The sequence below is a fragment of the Protopterus annectens genome, chromosome 2.part1 (genome assembly GCF_019279795.1).
Source record: "Protopterus annectens isolate FY-2018-M chromosome 2.part1, PAN1.0, whole genome shotgun sequence".
In the NCBI taxonomy this organism is placed as follows: Eukaryota; Metazoa; Chordata; order Ceratodontiformes; family Protopteridae; genus Protopterus; species Protopterus annectens.
The window spans coordinates 644342588-644365956 of NC_056729.1; the positions used below are offsets into that span (position 1 = coordinate 644342588).

The following is a 23369-nucleotide window of genomic DNA, read 5'->3' on the forward strand; positions in this document are numbered from 1 at the left end:
GGTTTATTATGAAATGTGTACTGCAGGTTACCTTAGGGTCTCCTCAGTAAAGTCTACAAAGGTCAACACAGCATATACATGTATATGTTTCACCCGTCTTTGGAGATCATTAATGAATCCTAGCTTAATTGTGACCGAATCCGCCTTTGCTACAAAGCAGACCACACTTTGTAACCCCATGACAGTCTTGATAATTATTAGATTTCAAATCAAGAAGAAAGAGTTTTAAATCAATACTATTGAAAAAGGAGCCACCAAAGTAATTACAGCATTAGTGCACATATCCCATAAGCAAACTTATTTCATGGGGAGCTACAAATATTACCTACAATGTATTGCAGTATGGGATGTAGATCTAGCGACATAATGATTAAGGTGTTTACCTCACAGATGCAAGGCAGAGTTGTGTAAAATCTTACCATAACAGTAGATGTCCTTCTCTTCACTGTTGTAGTATTTGCTCCCTCCCTTCTATCCCCTCTTCTCTAGCCTGCTCTCCTTGCCCTCCTGGTTGAGGGGTTCTTCTCTCTTTTCGGATGCATGTTCCTCCTGTTCCATGGGGATATTCTGTTCCTCCCGGGGCTTTTCAGTTCTAAGGTATATGAGTCTGTACATCACCTTTATTCCCTTTGCTGTGCGCAGGGAGAATACACTTGATGTATAGTGCCTGTAGGTACAAAATGCTTTGGTATACTGGCCAGACGTTGGGCTGTCCTTGGCAGAAGATCCTTTATGTAGGGAATAGTGCAACAGTGAAGAGAATGACATCTACTGTTGTGGTAAGATTTTACACAACTGTACTGTCTTGCTGAATAGAACTGTTGTGACTTTTTTCTGGACTTGCTGCATCGAGGTGATGAGGAGTGTACTACCACAAAATGAAGCACTGAATTTGAAGAGAGGTTACTCAAAGGTTTTGAACAAACCTGCCAATACTACAGAATCACCAGTAACTACAGTGCTAAAAATCAGACTCGTTAATCTAATTGTTTTATTTCTTGAGCTTGCGATATTTTATCTGTACACTTTCTCAACACATCACATTACTATTAATCATGACAGTTACATCATTGGATATAACTAAAACAATCATGGATTTATTTTCTATTGTAATATGTGCCTGTGGTCTGTAACCTACCTGATGATGCAACTTCAGTTGCTTTATCCAGATATTAATCCTGTCCGTGTAAATTGATCTGATGTACATTATATGATTAGCCTACCAGTCCTGTCCTTTACATCATCTGTGTACTTTGCGATCCAACAACTAGTTTTTCAGAAAAGATGCAGAAATCATTTTAAACAATATGGGTCCCAGTACCAATCTTTAAAGACTTTTTTGTTTTACTTTTGTCCATTCTGAACAAATGTATCAGTGTGTGATCTTTTCACGGCCAGTGCTCAGTCCACCTCATAATTTGTTTGTTTGCAAGGTATGCTGCTGATACTTGCAGCTTTCAGACAGAAATTAGTGTTTATTTGCAAGCCATTATATTCATGGTGTTTTTCATGTCAGGCAAAGTTCTACATCTTACAAGTGCAGAATGAGTTTTTCAGAGCAATCGGCTGTGTATTGCTGTAAATCTCAGTTTTGCCCAGTCCAGATAGTGAAGTTGAAAGAAATGTCAAAACTATGAAGCACTTGAAGAAATCCAGAGAGGTAACCGTGATTTTTTCACATTGCTGTATTAGAATATAGCAACACTTCACTGCAAGATGTTGGTCTGTCACATACACAGTTTACTGATGGACCATAGACTATATTAACTCTGGACAGTAGTGTTCTTGTCCAGAAGTCACTGAATCAGAATGTGTCATGACAAAAGTTCTGTCATAATTGACAAACCAGGACTTGATTCCGATTTGCAAGAAGAGGGTGGAGTGAAATTTCAACAGAGATGTTTGGAGAAGCGACCAGAATAAACTGTTGTGTTAAAGTATAAGAGGTCAAGAACATGTGTTCTGCAGTGTGCTGAGAAGAATGCATTTTCTCAAGATGAATCTCAAGTACTTGCATGACAAGTAGGATGAAAGAGTCATTGTAACACTGAGGAGTCATTATAGTCTACTCCTGTGCCTAGGGGTATATGGAGTGCTTCAGAAGAGCTGTGACATTTTCCTCTTTGTCCCTGTGGACTGTCAGTCATTAGCCACTCATTGTATATTGGTCCATTTATTTCCCATCACCAAGGTGAGATTTGACTGAAAAGGGCCATCATTCAGACTGCCATCAGAAGTTTTAAGTCCCCCCCCCACGTGTGCTGCCCTATACCTGTATGCACCCAGCTCTAATTGTTAAGGACACAGTGTTAACGACATTCACTCTTTTATGCAGGGGGCATAGCCTCTTGGGCAGTGCTGCCCTTCCTTTCAAATCACAAGTGATGGTTTTCCAGGTTTCCACTAGCAAAATCACACTATTCTCTGTGCCTCTGTATGCCTGCAATCCCTAGTCACTTCTTCCTCACTGGCTGGTTACTCCAGTGCCAGGGCTGCTAATCAAACCCAAGTTGCCTTGGGTCACAGACCAGGCTCTGACTCTCTGTGCCACAGAGCAAGGCTGATGTCACCAGATTTGTAGTCATAAGATACTAGGAGACCATGTCCACCTTTAGCAATAGCTGCTACCAGTGAGTCTTTCCTTAATGATTAAATATTCATGCAATGGAAGACATTGTAAGACTGTCAGTTCATTACAGTAATAGGTATGACTTTATGGTTTCAGTGAAGAGTGTCTTATAGTTACTGAAATATTAATATGTTTCCCTTTGTCAAACAAAACTTGATGTGAAAAAAATGCTTTGATGTATAAAAAATGAAACTGTACACTGAATATATGTATATTGAATGTATAGTATTTCAAGTACCTGTCCTAAAATTGTAGGAATAACTTAATATGGAAACAAAGCTAGCTGAAACATTGTAATGTTAAGTTGTCAATCTCGCCTTCATTCTTGCTGGATGGGTTCGGAGCCGATCCTCGGCTCCGACTCGGCACTTGCTAAACTCGAGAGCTAATTTTACCAGCTCGAGGCAACCCTATATCCCATGATGCAAGGCGGAGACTACCCAGATCTCGTTTGCCGCTTCGCTAGCGAGGTGCCTTCTTTTACCAGCTCCAGGTAAGTGACTAGATTTGAGACTTTCAGTCTACCCCCCTTTAAATTTATATATATATATTTGTTTTTTGTTAATCTTAACGCTTACTTTAACCCTATTCCCATTAGTGTTCCCTTTTTTCGAGTTATTTATCCCCTTTCCCTAGCTTAGGCCTTAGGCCTTCCCCTCCCTAAATTTTTTCCTGTCAGGTATTGTTTGTGTATGACTGTGTGTTATCCCTGTTTATTTTAAATTGTTGGATTGGGTGTTTTTGTCTGTGTGTTAGTGTATTGTGTTTCCTCAACACAGTTATGTCAAAGGACACTAAGGTCTCAGGCTTCAAGAAGTGTGACTCGTGCTGTCAGAAGATGTCTCTGACAGACGGTCACACTTCTTGTGTTTATTGCCTGGGACCTTTGCACCTGCAGGACTCTTGTGCTATCTGTCATGCCTTCAGCCCAAGAGTCCTGCAGGAGCGAAGAAATAAGTTGATATTAAGAGGCTTATTAAAGCCCGAGAGCTCCCCGACTAAGTCGGCGCCGGGGAAGCCCTCGAAGCCTGTTAAGCCTTTGGCTCAGAGTTCCAAGCCGTCGGCTTCTGGTTCACCCTCACCAGGGTCGAGATCGGCTCCGGCCGGAGCCGATCCTTCCACCTTAGCAGTCTCAGTATCTGCTCCATCCGGTGCCGATACTGCCCAACCTAGTCATTCAGTGTCGGCTCCGGCTGGAGCCGACGTATCTTCGGCTCTGTTGGCTCCATCGATCTCAAAAAAGAGATCTCGATCCCCTTCATTAGAGTCGATACGTTCGGCTCCGAGATCACCCCTGCTCTCGGAGCGGAGCCATCGGAGCCGTTCTTCTCGGTCGTCCAGGCTGTCTGATCACGACCTCGAGAGAGTGGTGAGTAGACTATTAAAGTCTCAGGCATTGGCCCAAATACTCCATAGTCCATCTCAACAGACGGTAGCTATTTCACATCCACCAAACATTCCTCCTTCGACTCTCTTACAGTGCTCGGAGCCGGAGCTCCTCGGAACCGTCACCGTTGTAGCTTCGGAGCCGATACCACCCCTTTCAGCTCCGTCGTCCTCTGCTCCGATTTCCTCCTTGAGGCCTTCATTGGAGGGATCCGGGCGTCTGGTCTCTCGTCGGCTCCGAGGGGGCGAGTGGCATCGGACCCTTGTCCGACCCCGTTCTCCCTCTCGGAGCTTTGGCGTTGGTGAGCTCGGCCCCGACATCTGCCTCGGAGCCTTCCCTCTCGGTGAGGCCTGGGATTCCTGTCTCTTCGGAGCGGGAACTTTCTGGTCTCTCTGACGGGGGAGCCTTCGAGGTGATGAGGAGTGTACTAGCCCCTGGGCTTAGTCAACGGACAGTTCCATCAGCTCCTCCCACTACAGTGCCTGCTGACGTCTCTTCCCACTCTCTTGCTCCCGGATGCAGAGATCCAACGCCTCGGGTTTCCCCATTGGGAATATCTTCCTCTTCCGAGGCTTCTCCTGATCCGTCAGGTGAACCCCCGCGTAAGAGGACATGTAAGAGGAAACATCTAGACTCCCTGAGTCTACTACATCTGATACTGACCTGGATGAGTCGGAGGGATCCCCAAGGTCCTCCTCTGAGGATGTCTCATTCTCAGACATCCTTGAACTCCTTAAGCAGAGGGGGAACTGGCCCTCCCTTAATCCTTCCGAGGACGAGTCAGTATACCTGGAGGCATTCGGATCTCGACCCTCCACCTCCTGGGTGTCTCCGCCTTCGACCCTCTTATGGAGGTAGTGGCTCGGAAGGCGTGGATGGCTCAGTTCGTGGAATCTATCCCTAGGAGGCCTTCAAAATTCATTACGGCCCTACCAGATAGACAATATTTAACAAAGGTGTCCCAGTTGATGGCATGGTGGTGGCTGCTGCCACCAAGAAGGAACTAGCTGATCCTTCAGTACCTGTCCATCCTCCTAACAAGGACTCTAGGACTATGGACAGGTACAGCAAGCGGATTTTTCTTCAGCGACTTTTGCCATGAGATCGCTGAACTTCGTATGCCACTTCACCCACCTTCAAAGAGATGTTCTTAAAGAGTTGGGAGAAGTTTTACAGGATCCGTCAGCTGCTGGGTCTCAGGATAAGATTAGCTCACAGCTAGGAATCCTTAACTCCATTGTTAACTCCTCCATGCGGCTCATTTCTTATGCAGCCGATGGGCAGTAGAACCGCAGGCACAGGAGTGGCTTTAAGGTCAGTCCTGGATGCGGCTTTGTAATTTTGCAGGCCCCTTCAAGGCGTCCTTCACAAACTCCCCCTTTGATGGTTCGACCTTGTTCGGACTTCAAGTGAAAGGCACTTTAACTAGATGCGAACAAGATGGCAAGACTCTTTCTGCCGTAGGAGTCCATTTCTCCACCCCTTCAAGACCTTACCCCAAAGGACAGAAGGGAGGGAAAATGTGGTTCATAAATCTCAAGGAGTCACGCCTGACCTTGCAGTCAGTTTACCCCAGAGGCAGAGGGGGTAACAATAATAGACGCCGTCCTAGGGGCAGAGGGGGTCTGCAGAATCAGGGTAGCAGAGAGCCTCTTTCTGACAAAACCTTCCAGCATCCCTGAGATGTTGCCCGATTGTCCGCCTTCGGAGGCAGTCGGGGGAAAATTATCACTGTACCCAATAGCCTGGCTTTCCCTTTCTCAAGACAAATGGGTACAGTCGATTATATCCGAGGGTTACAAAATTCCCTTTATTCAAACCCCAATTCAACAAAAGGGAACCCTTCCAGACGTTCCACCCGGTCTAAGGGAACTAGCAGTACTAGAAATATCAAAACTGCTAGTAAAAAGAGCCATCCAACCAGTCCCAGCGGACCAAATAGGATTCGGAATCTACTCAAGGTTCTTTTTAGTTCCAAAAAAGACGAGGGACTGGAGACCAATATTAGATCTGAGCAAACTAAACAAGTTTGTAAAGAAATCAAGATTCCGGATGGTCACGCTTCAGTCCATTCTACCCTTTCTGGGCAAGGACAATTGGATGTGCTCGATAGATCTTCAGGATGCGTACTATCACATAAAAATTCACAGACGATTCAGAAGATTTCTCCGCTTTCGGCTGGGGACCAGTCACTTCCAATTCAGAGCCCTGCCCTTTGGACTCACTACAGCCCCCAGAGTGTTCACCAAATGTATGGCAGTGGTTACGGCTCACCTGAGACGTCAAGGATTCCAGGTGTTTCCATATCTAGACGACTGGCTCCTCACTGCCACCACCAGACATCAGCTTCTCCAAGCCAGAGATTACACCATTCACATTTGCAGAGGGCTAGGAATTTCTATAAATTTCGAAAAATCTGCCTTGTCGCCTTGTCAATCTATTACTTTTATAGGCAAGATTGGACACCGTACAACTTTCAGCAAAGTTAACAGACCAAAGGATCTTGGACATTCAAAGACATGTCCAGGTGATTCTTCTCAGCAACAAAATTCAGGCCAGATTTGCTCTGAAGGTATTGGGTCTTATGGCGGCCATAACACTTCTTCCCTTGCCCGCTTTTACATGCGTCTTCTACAATGGATGCTATTCACCCAATGGTCTTTTCAACAACTTCCCATGCGTCACGAGATCATAGTAACGCCAACTTGCAAAAGGCATCTGACTTGGTGGATATCGTCCCCTCAAGTCCATCAAGGCAGACCTTTTGTTCCTCTTGCCCCGGTTGCCACAGTTACATCGGACGCCTCCCTGATCGGGTGGGGGCATTATCAGGGCAGAATGGTCCATGGCACTTGGCAACCTTTCGAGTACCATCTGCACATAAATGTCCTGGAGATGAGAGCTCTGCTTTTAACGTTGCAAGCCCTCAACAACTCTCTTCCCCTGGGAACTATTGCAATCCAAACGGACAATATGTCCGTAGTGTGGTATATAAACAAACAGGGCAGAACCAAGTCCTATCCACTGTGTCGAGAAGCTCTCAGTCTTTGGCAATGGGCAATCTCTTCTCACCGGTTTCTGATAGCAACGCACATCCCCGGGAAATCCAACATCATAGCGGACAGATTGAGCAGAGCTATTCTCATGCCTCACGAGTGGTCTCTCAAACAATCAGTGACGGAAGAGATTTTTCAGAAGTGGGGCCTTCCTTGCTGCGACCTTTTCGCTACACCTCAAAACAGCAAACTTCTTCTCTCTCTTCCCCCTTCCAGGCCATCCCCCCAGAGACGCTGTAACCCAAGATTGGCCCCGGGGACTTCTTTATGCTTTTCCCCCTTTTCCGCTGATACCTCAGCTAATTCAGAAAGCAACCGCCTTGAGAGCCAAGTTGATTCTCATTGCCCCTTATTGGCCTTGACAGATATGGTTTCCGTTCCTACATCATTATCTCTTGGTACAGCCATGGCATCTGGACCCGGTTCCAGATCTTCTGACCCACCAGTCGGGTCAACTGCACCAATCCATACCTTCTCTCAACCTCACTGCTTGGTTGCTCCACTTCCATCCTTAGCCAGGCTTCCTATGATTTCTAATCCTGTCCGGGATATCATAGTAGCTTCCCTAAAATCTTCTACCAGAAAGATTTACACTAGTAAATGGCGACGTTTCTCTTTCTGGGCAAAAGCTAGGAATATAGACCCCTATACTGCTCCAATTCATTCAGTATTGGACTTCCTAGCTGAGATTTTTCATTCAGGATCCTCTTCTTCCACAGTGAAAGTTCAACTGGCAGCCATTTCAAATTTTCATATAGGCCTTTTGGACCACAACATTATGTCACATAAACTTTGCAAGGCATTCCTTCGAGGTATCTTTTTACTGAAACCTCCGATTAGAGACCCCCCACCACAGTAGGATCTAAATTTAATTTTAACATCCTTGATTCTTCCCCCTTTCGAACCTGCAGCTGCCTGTTCTTTGAAATTGCTTTCTTGGAAGACACTTTTTCTAGTCGCAATTACTTCTGCCAGGAGAGTATCTGAGCTTCATGCTCTCTGCATTCGTCCTCCCTATTTAATATTCCACAAAGATAGGGTATCTCTAAGGACTAATCCGTCTTTCTTACCAAAAGTGGCATCACAGACGAATCTAAATCAATCCATTGATCTTCCAGTGTTTTTCCCGAATTATTCTGATAGAGCGGAACAAAAGTTACATTGTCTTGATGTTCACCGCCAGCTCAGATATTATCTGGACAAAACTAAAATTTTTAGGAAATCTGATCAACTGTTTCTATCTTATGCAGAGAACAATAAAGGCCTTCCAGTTTCCAAGGTAACTTTATCTAGATGGCTGTCTTCTGTGATCACTTACATTTATCAGCTCAGAGGCAATGAGTTGATTTCAAGCCAAAAGCCCATTCTACCAGAGCTCTAGCTACATCTACAGCTTTTCAAGCTAGACTTCCAATAAACACTATTTGTGCAGCAGCCACATGGGCCTCTCCTCATACCTTTGTTTCACATTACAAATTAGACTTGGCCTCCAGAGACAGAGCGAATTTTGGTTCCACCATTCTCAAGAGTCTGTTCCATTGAGCCACCCAGGATAGAGGTGCTAGGGACGTGGTCCCATCCAGCAAGAATGAGGGCGAGATTGACAACTTAACATTTAGAAGTTATGTACCTACCATAACGTTCCATGTTAGTTGTCTTCTCTCGCCTTCTTTCTTGCGTCCTGCCCTCCATCCCCCTAGCCTGGTCAGACCGGGAAGATTATGCATCTTCTATTAAGAGGTTATTCCCTTTTTCAACTTCTAGTGTCACTAGATTAGGTTGATCCTTTCTAGAGGGTTATGATGTTATTTAGTATTGTTATTTTTCTTCCTCCTCTTCAGTTGGAAGAAAATATTACTATTTCTTTAGCTACCAAACGAGATCTGGGTGGTCTCCGCCTTGCATCATGGGATATAGGGTTGCCTCGAGCTGGTAAAATTAGCTCTCGAGCTTAGCAAGTGCCGGGTCGGAGCCGAGGATCGGCTCCAAACCCATCCAGCAAGAAAGAAGGCGAGAGAAGACAACTAACATGGAACGTTATGGTAGGTACATAACTTCTAATTTGAGGTTGCCTTTTGCATCTGGATTCAACCTGGAGGTTATTGGATCCGACTCTGATGTGAGACTGGCTATATACCAAAGACTTCAGCCCATTGAAATCTGCCCCCTCTACCCATAGTGTCTTTCTCAGAAAGGTTACTTCAGATCTCATTTGCCACCATTCCTGGACTGCACCTTGTTCGATTGCTCCACCAGATTGTATCCTCTTTTTTTGAGTATTTGAGTCCTCTACCCATGTTTTCTTGTGTGTTATTTTGTAATAGGTTAGAGTAAGTTAATGTAGGTTTAGGGTTAGGTTTTGTCTTTAGCTGGCTTTTCCCACCTAGTGTGTTTTCTTAGAGGTGTAGTATTTGTTGAGTGCTTAGGTTTCGTCTTGTTGGTGTTCAATGGTTAGATTTCTGAGTTATTGAGAGGAGGTTTAAAAAGTATACAGCTTATGGTCACAGACTCCTGTCACAGGATGCTCAAGAGAAATGCATATACTGTCTGGGGGCTGCCCATGTTGAATCCACTTGTGTCATTTGCTAGGGCCAGGTTGGTCCTGAAAGAAATTTTGCTAGTTGGTGATTCTTCTTCGGCTGCGTTCACAAAGGGGAAGCAGTCTGATCTAGATCACAAGCAGGGCTCCAAAGGCGCCAAAGCATCTAAGGAAGACTGAAAACAATTGTCCTCTCCTCCCCTCCCCTCAGACCCTTGGCTTCCCCTGTGATTTTGGCACTGTTGTCTGCTCTGACATCTCAGAGCAGATGGCTTTTGGCACTGATTTGCGGGGAAGTCTCCATGTCCTGCTCAGTGTTCCTAGCCCTTTGGGTGCACCATTGGGCAGGACTTTTTTCTCCCTTCTACCTTGCAGGAGTCATCCGTATCTCTGCCCCAGATCAGAGTTTCCCCGGTTTGGATCTGGTCACTTGAGCTCTCATTCAGTAGGTGAGCCTCTACGCCTACTCAGGTGGCTTCTTTGGCTCTGTCATCCCAGGTGGGCAGTAGTAAAAGACCCACAGCATTGGAGCAACTGATGCTGTCCTTTTACATGCACAGATGCAGTTATGACTCATCCCCTCAACTTTGGGCCATACATTCCGAGATCATTGGCGCCAGTTGCCTTTCCCCCCTTAGTGGCTTACCTGATTTTTTGGTTCCTACTCCTACCCTGGTTCCCTCTATTCTGACTGCATCTGAGCCAAGTGGGCCTCTGAGCTGACGCATCAAGACAGAGGTGTCGAAGTCAGGTTAGACTATTCCAGTTGCAGGGTCATCCCTTATGCTTGGGACCTCTGCTATTGACAATTCGCCTCTGTTTTCAGTGTTGGGGCAGATTGGAATGACTCCAGAGTCCAGTGTGTCCTTGATCTTCGGATCCTAGTTCTGCCAGCTCCAGGCAGCCTGCTTCAGTTTCTGCCTTTGACGTTGTGGAGAGGATGTTCTCCCACCAGGAGAAGGAATGGCCAGTTGCAACCAGTATCCCCCCCAATTCATTTGCACAAGTGGACACTCTTCACTCTGCTGTGGGACAGCTCATCCTGGGTGGTCTCTAGTCTGCCCTTACTTCTGTCCGTCCCCCTCCCAGATTCTCCAGAGTGAGAAGTTTTAGGCAAGAGGTGGGAGAGGAAGCACCTAGCTTCTCCTGAAGAGTCCCTCACTGAGGATACTAACCTTGAGGAAGGAGAAGGGTCCCCTAAATTCCCTCCAACGAAGATACCTTCTTTGGAGATCTTTTAGAACTACTTCACCAGCATGAGGGTTGGACTGCCAAAGCCCCGTCTCTGGAGGAGTCAGTATTTTTGGAGGCATTCAGGATAGGCCCATCCACTTCCTGGGTGGTTCCCCATCCAGAGGCCTTTATTGACCTGGTGTCCTGAAGAAGCCCAGTACAGTGGAACTGATTTTGTTAAGAAGCCAAACAAGATTTTCACACAGGCAACACTGGAGTAAATGTCCAGACATGAATGCAGTTGTGGCAGTGGCCACTAAGAAGTACATATTGGAAGAAAGTTCCTCGGTTCATCCCCTGAATAGGGGATCTCTGGTGTTGGACTGGTTAGGAAAGCAAAAACAGGAATGCAGGCAAGAGGGCTTGAGGCACGCAGACAGTAGTAATTTCCAAAGTTTATTCTTCAGACTTTGTTTCAAGCAAACGATAAAAACGATAAACAGTAACCATAAAGCGCTTTTCGTCTCACCTCTTAGTGAGACTTCATCAGACAGTTGCAACAAGAATGTTTCAAACAGTAAATACAAATTCAAACCACATCAACTTCCTCCAAGCAAAAGACAAACCCGCCCCCAAGGTAAGCAGGAAAGAACAATTAACCCATTGTATGCTTCTTTAAAAAGCCAGCTTCTTGTAAAACAAGTATGTATGCAGTAAATATATTTTGTAAATATAAATATAGCTCATTAAAAAACACTCTTAAAAGACCTTTTAAAAGTATATTCAGAAATATTTAAAAACCATGCTAACATTAAAACCAATAGTTAAGATAACAGTAAAAAGTGAGAAGATAAGAATGAAGTGTAAAATTGAAAACAGTATAAAATAAAATACTTTACCACTGTGTGAAAAAGTATTAAAATCTTAAATAACTTTCAGTAGTAGTTAATAATGACAGTTATAAAAAGTAGGATGAAAAAATATATAATAAAACACTTATATTAGCCCCGGTTATCTGAATTTAAAACTATCAAGCAGAAAAATGCTCTGGATAGACATGCAAGTGCTTTTCCATTACACTCTTTTAAATTTAGAGTGATTGACCAGGTTACGAGTGATGGAAGGGGTGGCCCTAGTTCATTATTCCCAGAAAAACTGGAATTAATATGGCAACTTCGTACTAGGGCCTACTACCCGCCAGGACTGAATGAAGTTTATTCCATATCTTGTATCCTTAAACTAAAGAGTTTAATAAGGTGAATATATACCTTATCCACTTTGAATGTGTCTGCATTTAGAGTTGTTTATGTGAATGTGTACACTCTTACTCCAACTTTTATCATATTCACCGGACGTCATTTTCAGGATTGTTTTCTCTGCTCCAGTCTTTATAGCTCTTTAGCTTGATGGTTTTAAATTCAGATAACATGGGGCAACTGACTGATGAAGTCTCACTAAGAGGTGAGACGAAAAGCGCATTATGGTTACTGTTTTTTATTGTTTGTTTGAAGCAAAGTCTGAAGAATAAACTTTGGAAACTACTACTGTGTGCGTGCCTCAAGCCCTCTTGCCTGCATTCCTGTTTTTCCATTTACCTGTTTCAGAATTCCAAGTCTGGTTAGGAAAGCAAACCTACACCTCAGTCACATTAATACTGAGGGCATGAACTATTTTTTTCACTTGACCAAACTTCAATATGGCATTATGTTAGAAGTGTCAAGAGAAATTGAGACTCAGCAGACTCTGGAGTCTCAGAAGACTTTGGAGACTCAGATGTCCACTTTACAGTCTGTTGCTAACATGTCCACACATCTGCTGTCTAATGTGGCTGATGGCACATTATAAGCTGCTGGTGCTGGCGTTGCCATGTGTCACCATGCTTTGACGAGGCTTTATAATTTTGCAGACTACTTCTAAGGCATTCTTTATTAACTCCCCCTTTGATGGCTCTTTATTTATTCTAATTTGCGTTGCTTTTACCTTTCTGTGCATTGACACAGTTTGTCTGAATCTTGTGTGTCTGCCAGTTGTGGGACATTTATTTTTCTTTGCTTCAATTCCTTGGATTTTCTTTATTTTTTGGGCCTAAGGTTAAGGACACTTTAACCACTTTTTTTGACCAGGAATGAACAAGGATGGGAAGACACACACTGCCATGGGAATATGTTTTGCTACCCCTCAATGGACCATCTCTTGGAACCAGAAGGAGGGGGGGTGTCAGTATTCTTTTTTCTTTGTAATAGAAAAGTACATCAGCTCTTTCAGGAAGTTCCTTCTAAGATTTCCTCCTGTGGCAGCTCAGGTAATCACAATGGGTACTGCCTTCATGGCAGGGGTGGTCTGCAAAATTAGGTGTTTCAGAGTCCTCTCAGGGAGGCCCTTTCAGCAACCTGTCTGGCTTTGGAGGTAGTCTGGGTTAATTTGTCTCTACACCTAGATCTCAGACAAATTGGTGTTGAGTCGTATCCAGAGGCTATATAGCTCCATTTTTGGAAACTCCAAATTTAAATCTCAAATATCCTGCAGACATGCCACCCCATCAGAGAAAGGGATGCAGCCATCGAAATTCAAAAGCTGCAAGAAAATGGAGTCTTCCAAGAGGTCACACCAGACTAACCCCGATCTAGGGTCTATTCAAGGTGCTCTTTAGTTCCAAAGAAGAACAAGGACCTCAGACCAGTTTTGGATTTGAGCGGGTTGAATCATTTTGTAAAACAAAGTTCCAGATGGTCACGATCCAGTCCTTTCTGACTCTTTTTTTGAGAAAGGATGACTGGATGTTAACTGACCTCAAGGATGCCTACAATCAGTGTGAGGCATTATAGGAGGTTTCTGCACTTCCAGCTGGGAGCTGATCACTTCTGAGCATTTCTCTTTGTTCTAACCACTGCCAACCCCCAGCCCCACCAGGTGTTCAAGTGCACAGCAGTTGTGGCAGCATGGCTTAGGCTGTAGGGAGTTCCAGGTCTTTCCTCACCTGAACGATTGGCTCCTACTACCTCCACAAAAGCATCTTTATTAAGTCCCAGAGACACCTTACTGCAACTGTGCAGCTTCTTCAGAATCACAGTCAGCTGTCTGAAGTCCAGTCTTCTCCCTGTCCAAATGATAGAGTTCATAGGCTGCCACTTGGACACAGTTTCTCAAATTTCAAGACTCCCAGTCTCCTGAGTATCGGCCCTGCAAGGTCTAACCTTTTTCTTGCTCTCTTGTCCCAAACCCCAGGCTTATCTTATTCTTAGACTCTTGGGAGACATGGCACTTGCCAGCTGCTTAGTTACCCTTGGAAGTTACTACATGAGGGTTCTGCAATGGACATGGGCGGTGCAGTGGTCTTATCTGACGCATCCAGTGGAGTTCTGCATTGTGATAATAAAGATCTGTTGAAATCATATCAGGTGGTGGTTGAAATCTCCCTTGTCCACCTGGAGACTGTTGCCCCCCCACTGGGCACGATCACAATGGACACCTCTCTTCTGAGGTGGAGGGGTATTTCAAAGGGAGGGCTGTCCAGAGGAACTTGTCCATTACTAAGACCAATCTTCACATCAGTGTCTTGGAGGTGAGGGGGTCCTCTTGCATTGAGGGCTTTTCAGGATATTCTTCCCATGCATGTGATTTCAGTTCAGATCAGCAACATGTCTGTGGTATGGTATCTGAACAATTGAGGGAATCCATTCCTGTCCTTTTTTTTTGGGAGGCCATGAGAATCTGACAATGGGTGATTGCATGTCAGTGGTTTCCGGCTATAATGCACATCCCATGGAGATCCAACATATTGGCAGGCAGTTTGAACAGGAGCATTCTCTTTCCGCATGAGTGATTCCTGAATCAGAGAGGTACAGGGGCCACTCCTTGTTGTGATCTGTTCGCATCCCTTTCCAATACCAGGTGCAGCAACTATTATGCCTTAGTCCCTCCTCAGGGATAGTCACCTAAGGACACACTTTTTTTGTATGCTTGGCCATCCTGGGTCTTCTGTACACCCTCCCCCTTCCAATCCCACTGATAAAAAAGTTTCTTCAGAAGGCGGCCTATTGCTGAGTGACTGTAATCCTCATTGCCCCCTTTTGGCCATGTCAGTTGTGACTCCACTTTCTTTGGCCCCTTCTCAAGTACCCTCCTTGGGTCCTGGATCCCATTCCAGATCTGATCACCCAGGGGGTTTGGACCTGCCCATCCTTTGGATTCCACTTACCTGCATGGTTTCTCCAGTTCTCCTGATGGCCAGTAATCCCATGCTTTCAGATAGACAATTCTTAGGACAAAACATGCACTACTCTGTATATAGTATGTTTGCTAGTAATTGGAAACATTTTGTTTGTTTTGTTACATCTAAGGGTATGGATCCCTTTTCTGACCCTTTGGAGGTCATTCTAGACTTCCTAGCAGATTTGTTTAACTCTGGTTCCAGTTATTCTACTATTGTGCCTTTGGCTGCTCTCAAACTTGCAAAGCCTTTCCTAAAGGGTACCTTTTTATTTCGCCCTCCGGTCCAGGGCCTTGTCCCTCCATGGGATTTACCTTTCATGCTTCAGGTCTGGCTGTGACTCCCTTTGAATCTTCTGCTGCAGCTGACTTGAAGTTATCTTGGAAGATCTTATTCTTGGTGATCTTTACTTCTGCCAACTGGGTGTCAGAACTGCAATCCCTCTCTTCAGTACCTCTGTACTTGTTTTTTCATAAAGACAGGGTATCCCTCCGCATAGATCTTTCCTTTCTTCTTAAGGTGGCAACGGGCAATTTAAATCAGCGTCCTGAATTTTATAAACAAGGGGAGTAACTACTGCATTGCCTTGATTTGCATAGTCCTGGACGGCTGAGGTTTTACTTGGACAGAACCAAATCTTTCAGAAAGTCTAAACGGTTTGTTTCCTTTTCCAAGGTCCATTTGGGCATGACAGTGCCTAGGTTACTTTCTCAACTGGCTACCTGACTGTATTTCCTTTGGGTATAGTTTGAAAGGGAAGCCTTGCATTGTAAACCAAAAGGTTATTCCACTAGAGCTATGGCTGCTTCTACAGCTTTCTTCGTCAGAGTTGCATTTGATGTTTGTGCAACTTCTACTTGGGTGGGCCCTCACACCTTTCTGTCCTACTACAAAATGGGCAGTCAGTCAAAGTCCAGAGCTTCTTTTGGTTCCACTGTATTGTGCACTATCCTTCCATCAGCCCTCCCTAGGTTTGTATATGGTTGGGGACTCTGTCCCACAGGTTGAATCCAGATGGAAAAGACAACATCGAATATGAAAGTTATGTACTTATGATAGCTCCATGTTTTCATTTTCCATATGGTTCAGCCTTCTCTCCCTCCTGCACCTGCCATTATGTTGAGCAACTCAATCATGGGGCAGCCAAGTTGGAGTGATTGTTTTTCCTCCCATGTTGGGGTCCTTGGTATTTTCCCATAGAAACTGAGTGGTGTCAGTTTGGGCAGTATGGGGGAAACTCGATCTAAGGTAATCTTGAGCGAGGTATTGTGGGTAGAGGAGTGGAGCTTGATAAGCTGAAGGCTTTGGTTTATGGCTGGTCTCAAATCTGATAACCCAGAGGTTGAACCAGACAGAAAGAGACAATACTGATCTGTTATGGTAAATACATAACTTTCGTTTCTTTAAAAGATTACCACTTTTCCTGTAGTATGAAAAAGAGAAAAAAAAAACAGATCTCATGGCTCTCAGTACTTCATGCAGTTGAAACAGGTGTGTGAAATAACAGCACATGACTGCTCAGTGTAGCTTGACAACTCTCTTGTATATTACAGTCCCCAGTGCTCAAGCACACACATGCAGGCATATGCATAGTCTGTTCCTCCTGACATAGCAATGGACTGTGGCTTCCAGACATTCCCCTCTCCAAAAGGTAGAGCTACACAATGCTTCCTGTCAGTGGTTGTACCCTATTGTTATTACCTGGTAAGATTAAAATAGTTCAATACATATTCTTTTATGGCAAGTTCCTGTCTCCACTGTATTTTTATATAGCTCCCAGCTAAAAGGATTTTTGATGAATAAAACTAGAAAGAGCCCTTATATTGTTACATAAAGACTGATGGCATTATTAATAAACATGGTGCTCCATGGAGTAGTGTGTGTGTGTGTGTGTGTGTGTGTGTGTGTGTGTGTGTGTGTGTGTGTGTGTGTGTGTGTGTGTGTGTGTGTGTGTGTGTGTGTGTAATATATATATATGTGTGTGTGTGTGTGTAATATAAAGCTTTTGCCTTGGTGTCAGCAGAGTTTGTAGGCAGCCTCAGTTCTACCCACACTGTAGTTGATCCCACACAGTAACACTACCAAGCTGCTGCTCCTGCAAGTGAGAGTTCGCACCAACTCTAAATTCCCTAATTACTATGATATGGTAATCATGGGCGGCCACGGTGGTGCAGTGGTTAGCATTGCTGCCTCACAGCAAGAGGTTCTCCGGTTCGATCCTCAGCTGGGGTGCCTTCTGTGCGGAGTCTGCATGTCCTCCTGTGGTCGTGGGTTTCCTCCGGGTGCTCCGGTTTCCTCCCACATCCCAAAGACATGCTGCAGGTGGATTGGACACTCTAAATTGGCCCTAGGTGTGCATGTGAGTGTGCCTTCTGTGGAAGGTTGGGTGCCGGGCTGGCAACTCGACACCGTAAAACTCCACTGCCATTCAATGTGCGGACAAGGTGATCCGCTGTGGCGACCCCTAACCGGGAAAAAGCCGAAAGAAGAAGAAGACTATGATATGGTAATCACTCTAGCCCCACAATCATGTCTAATGAATAACAATTCTTTATGAGCTGCATTTATGCATGGGAGTGGGACGCCATGTTTGAAGGACCAAGTAGATCTGGTGTTGTAATTTTCATTCATTCATTCCTCGACCTCAGATCCAACCATACCACTTTCCAAGCTTACGATTTGAAGCACAAGCTCCTCCTCTCCATCCCATAATGCCTCATTCCCCCAGATTACCTCCGATCTCTTTTGCTGCTCACCCGAGAAGCATTGGGATTTTGTTGCTCCTGTAACTTTTGCTTAAGAGTTGCGTAAGTCCGCTATCAGTCGGTCTGAGAAATATATAATATTTTAAAATGTTTTTTGGTAGCTTTGTATTTTATAGTTTAATTCCTGCAGAGTCTTCCATCCAGATAATATCTGCCCCCTTTTCTCCTTCCTAGTTTCTCTTTTTTTGCTTCATTTTTCTCTTCTGATTGGTTTAGCATGGCTGAGAAGCCTGATAAAACTTTGAGGTTTAAAAAATGCACTTCCCGTGAGCACAAGATTCCCTAATCTGATGCCTACGGGAAGTGTGTTTACTGTCTAGGCCCAGTGCACCTAGACAGATTTTGCGAAATCTGTGGGGGGGTTTAAACCGAGAGCACTAGTGAACCGGCAGAACAAGCTGGTCTTGAAGGGCTTGCTTCCACCTTCCACAACTTCCACTTCAGGACTTCAGGGACTGAACCCCCCATTAGAAAACCCAAGGAGGCCAGGGAACACAGGATGCGTTCTCCATGAGCATTCCTCTTCTGAGATGCCTAAAAAGGTGCCAAACCCTTCAGATCTGAGGTAGTCTGATCCGATAATTGTGGTTTCATCTCCCTAGGCTTCCTGTGCTCCTCCTGTCCTCTCAGAGTTGATTGTATCAGTGCAGAGCTCTCCTCCCAAGGAGGCCTCCCCCAAGCCATTGTCCAGGCCATCTTTGATGTCCTCCTCCATCAGGTCTACCCATAGCTGGTCTGAGCGTGAGGTGGATAGATTGAAACAATTTCTTAAGGCACAGATTCAGATGGGGGTTCTGCTGGCTCCATCCCCTCCCAGATCTGTGAGCAGACATTCCACTTTTTGTCCCATGGCTTCTACTCTGATCCGACTTCCTGCTACAGAGTTGTTGGATCAGATGGCCCCATGAGCCAAGACATTGGATCCAGTAGTAGTTACCACTTCAAGTCTGACTGTTTCCCTTAAGGGCTCAGCTCTGACTCTGAGGTTTTCAGAGCTGTCGCTTCCCCTCAGGGCCTCAACGTTCAGTAACTCAGTGCCAAGTCTCCCCTTGGCGTGGAGGATTGTGAGTCTCCTGAGAAGTCTGCTCAGACTGCTGCTGTTCTTGATTGATGGCTTTTGGATCCTCTTAGTCTATCTGCCTTCGAGGTGGTGGAGAGGGTTTTTGCCCATCCGAGGGGATTCCCCTTTCTCCCACCGTTGGATCTCATCCCCACCCCCATGAAATCTGTGATTGAGGCCTCACGTCTTCCACCATGACAGCGGGCGCTGTATAGCCTCCAACCTCTTCCCACTGTGGAACCCTGTTTTTCTTCAGATATCTTCCCAGAGTATCCCAAAGAGGAGGTCCCCCGGAAGATGAGGTATAAAAGGAGATTCTTGGATTCCCCACAGGAATCCATCACTACAGACACTGACTTCGAGGAAGGGGAAGGGTCCCATAGATCTCCATCCATCAGTGTCTCCTTTGCAGACATCTTAGAGATCCTCCATCAAAAGGGTGGATGGTCCTTCGAAAGCCCTAACTCTGAGGAGTCTGTGTTCTTGGTGACCCTCAGCACCAGACCATCTACATCCTGGGTGTCCATCCCCCCAGCAGATCCTCTTATTGAGTTTGTTTCCACTAGGGCATGAAAGGATCTGGACACTAGAGCCAATACCCCACTAGGGCATGAAAGGATCTGGACACTAGAGCCAACACCCAAATGGGCTGATAATATACTAAGTGCCCCCCTTTGATAAATGGCACTGGACCAAAGAAATCCCGGTAGATGCCATGGTCATTGTGGCAGCTACCAAAAACGAGCTAGCTCAGGAAAGCTCCACTGTCCATCCCCTTAATAGGAATTCTAGGGCTTTGGACAGATTTGTCAAGAGGGTTTTTGCTTCATCCATGTTTGCTTTATGAGCGATAAACTACTTACAGTGGCTATAAAAAAGTGTACACAACACTGTTAAATTGCCAGGTTTTTGTGATATATAAAAAAAATGAGACTACAATAAATCATTTCAAAACTTTACCCCCCTTTAATGTGACCTATAACCTGTACAATTCAATTGAAAAACAAATCTGTTAGGGGAAAAAAATATAAAAAATAAAAAAAGTACTATACGCTGGTTGCATAAGTGTGCACACCCTTAAACTAATACTTTGTTGAAGCACCTTTTGATTTAATTACAGCATGAAGATCCTTCTCCAGGAATCAGCGTGAAGTGAAAAAACACTGTGGTTCAGAAAATTTCAAAGCCCTTTTCAGGAGTCTTAGGGAGACTTTTTACCAGAGACGGGGGAAACGGTTACAATGGGAAATGCTGCCCCAGGGGCAGAGGGGGTCTGCAGAATCAAGGGTCTCAGGATTCCTTCTAGGACAGACCCTTTCAGACCCTTTCAGCGCTCCTGAAAGGTTGCCCAACTGCTCTTCTCTGGAGGCAGTAGGAGGCACTTATTCTTGCACACAGAAGCTTGGATAGCCATCACAAACAATAGATTGTTGCAAAGGGTCGTATCCAGAGGATACTCCATTCCTGTTTTAGATCTTCCCAAGTCTAAGACTTGTCTCCCCAATGTGCCACCCAGTCAGAGGGAGGCGGCAGCGGTAGAAATTACAAAGCTGCTCTAAAAAGAGTCATCCAGGAGGTCCCTCCTGACAAAGTCGGATTGAGTATCTACTCAAAGATGTTCTTCGTCTTCCATTGCTGCAGTCCTTACTATTGGGTATAGTCCGCATCCAGTCGGCCCGAATACCAGAGTATAAGGCTGACGTCGGTCAGGGCGCATTAGACTGACGTCAGAACGTCAGGGTACTAATGCGCATGACCGGCGTCATATCCTCAGTCTTTTTTGCCGCGTGATCCGATGCAGAAGCAGTTTTGCGAGTGCAGGTTGGCGTTCTGAAATATTTCCGAAACCGGAGTTTCAGACCGAATCAGAGTTGGCTAAGTACCCGTTGGGAACATTTTGGTTTTTCTTGCCTCAGTATTTAACCGGATGTCAGAAAAAGTGAATAACTGTATTTCTTGTGGGAAACAAATACCTCATAGGGATTACCATACATTATGTATACCTTGTTTAGGGCCTGAGCACGACGTTGTTGGTTGCCGCTCTTGTGCTAAGTTTAACAAACGCACTATTAAGAGGAGGTTAGACTGTGCCAGATTAGTGTTTGGGAAGCGTTGCAATTATAAAATGCCGTCGGATGCTCCGACGCCCGCTTCATCCAAGAAGCGCAAGGACAAAACAGCGAAGCCTAGGGTTGATGAACCGGCAGTCCCGGACGTCGGTTCTTTAGATGACTCAGTGGAGCCAGAGGTTTTGCCAGGAGTTTCTATAGAGTCTCAGGCAGAAACTTTACTGTTACAGGATGTACCCTCTCAGGAGGCAGGCCAGGCTGAGGGGCTTCTCAGGTAACTATTCTTCCCTCTCTTCCCAAAGTAGTTAGAGCCTCTCCTTCTGTTGCCAAAACTTCTTTTAGAGGTAGGCCAACTTCAGCTTCAGTAGGGGCTTCTCCTAGCCTTTCGGGTTCTGTACCTAAGAAACATATGCTTAAAATGGCAGAAGATTTGATTACTATGATTAGAGGTTCTATGGGCCCTCCTGATAAGAGGCCTAGAGTGGAACCAGAGTTTGACAGTTTTGAACAGGGTTCAGGGACTTCTGAATCTTCTGCGGAAGATTTGCAGGAGTATCCTCATTATTCTGATTCTGATGTGGATGATGCCACTCCTTCGGCTTCTCCTCCTGAGGATTTTTCATTTTCAGAGACTCTGCATTCCATGAGGGAGCACTTTAAATGGGAAGGCCAGGATTACTCTGATTCCAGGAAGAGGCTTAGGGAATTCTTGTTTTTACCCCAGCATAGGCCCTTAGCTATACCTCCTGTGTTGACTGTGGTGGAAGATGTTTTTGCAGAGGCTTCCTGAACCCTGATTCTTTGCCTCCTGCTCCTGTTAAACCTGATAGGTACTATAGGGTGCCCGAAGCTCATAAGTATTTGTTTAAGAGTCCTAGGGCGGACCCAGAAACTGTTTCTCAGGGGCCTAAAGGTGTTAAGGCCTCTGTGGTTAAAAATCCTGTTCCCACTGACAAAGAGGCAAGGGCGTTAGATAGGTGGGGTAAGAAAGTGTATACTTCTTCCACTCTAGCCATGAGAGCGTTGAATTGTCAGTTTCACATGCTGAAATATCAAAATTATCTCCTTTCACAATTAAAATCTAAGGTGGATGCTTTGGCGGAAGGTATTGATTGTAAAGACTTGCTGGATTTAGTTTATGTGTCTGAACAAGTGGGCAAGCATTCTTTGCAATGTGGTTTTGATGCTGTGCAGGCCTCCTCGAGGGTGGCTGCCACTAGTTCTGTTCTTCGCAGGCATGCCTGGTTGAGGGATCAAAATTTGGCTGAGCATGTTAAGACAAGGATTTTGGATGCTCCTTTGCAGTCTGATGTGTTGTTTGGCTCACCTGTGGAAGCAGTTTTAAAGAAAATGGAGGACAAAGCTAAGTCTATGCAAACTGTTAAAGATTTTTTGCAGGTACAGCCACCGAAGTTTAGTAGAAATTGGCCTGCTAAGGGGTGGACATATCCTGCTTATGATTCCCAGTCTAGGGGTAGGTCTAGACGTGGTAGGGGCAGGGCTCAAGGTTCTTTTAGGCCTAGCACAGGAGTTCACCTGCTCAGACTTCTGGTGAGGGCAGGGTCAGTCCTTCGTAAACAGACCCAATGACCTGCCTTTTCAACTGCCAGTAGATTCTCGCCTGGCAGCTCCTTTGGAAGGACAACTGTCTCTTTTCAAAGGAAATTGGAATTTAATTACTCAAGACAGATGGGTGTTGGACATCATTCTACCAGTCCCTGTGTCAGAAAGGGGCCTAGGATTTTATTCTCGCATGTTCCTAGTACCAGAAAAGGGGAACACGTGGAGACTGCTTTTGGATTTATCTCTCCTCAACACTTATCTGGACATTCCCAAATTCAAGATGTTGACGTTACAACAGCTTTTACCTCTGCTGGGCAAAGATCACTGGATGGTAACTTTAGATCTCAAGGAAGCTTACCTTCATGTGCATATCAGGCTAAGTTACAGGAAGTATCTGCGGTTTCAAGCTGGAGATTCTCATTATCAGTTCTCTGCATTGCCCTTTGGCTTATCTACTGCCCAGAGTGTTCACAAAGGTTCTGGCTCCAGTGATAGCTTACTTCAGGCTACAAGGACTTCAAATCTATCCTTATTTAGACGACTGCCTGATTCTGGCTCAAGAAAAGGAAGACCTTCTACAGCATCTGGAATATCTTATAGCAGTGCTAAGATGCCTAGGGTATTCTGTGAACGAAATAAAGTCCAGTCTAGTACCCTCTCAAGACATGTGCTTTCTGGGTGTGAGACTGAATACAGCAGGGCAGATGGCCTTTTTAACCCCGGACAAACAAAAGAGTCTGTCACTTTACTTCCATCAACTATCTCATCAGTCCGTGCTGACTGCAGAGACAGTCCTTCAAGCATTAGGGTTCATGGCATCTTGTATTCTGGTGCTTCCCAATGCCAAACTGCATATGAGGAAGTTACAATGGTATCTCAAAAATGTATGGACACAGCACTGCCAGGATTTAGACACTG

The 23369-nt window shown here is 45.1% G+C and overlaps 1 protein-coding gene across 1 annotated transcript in view; it reads left to right on the forward strand.

The window, feature by feature from the left end:
- XKR5 (XK related 5) overlaps positions 1-23369 on the forward strand; it is a 482218-nt gene that overhangs the window by 123802 nt on the left and 335047 nt on the right. The gene's annotated exons all lie outside the window — the stretch shown is intronic.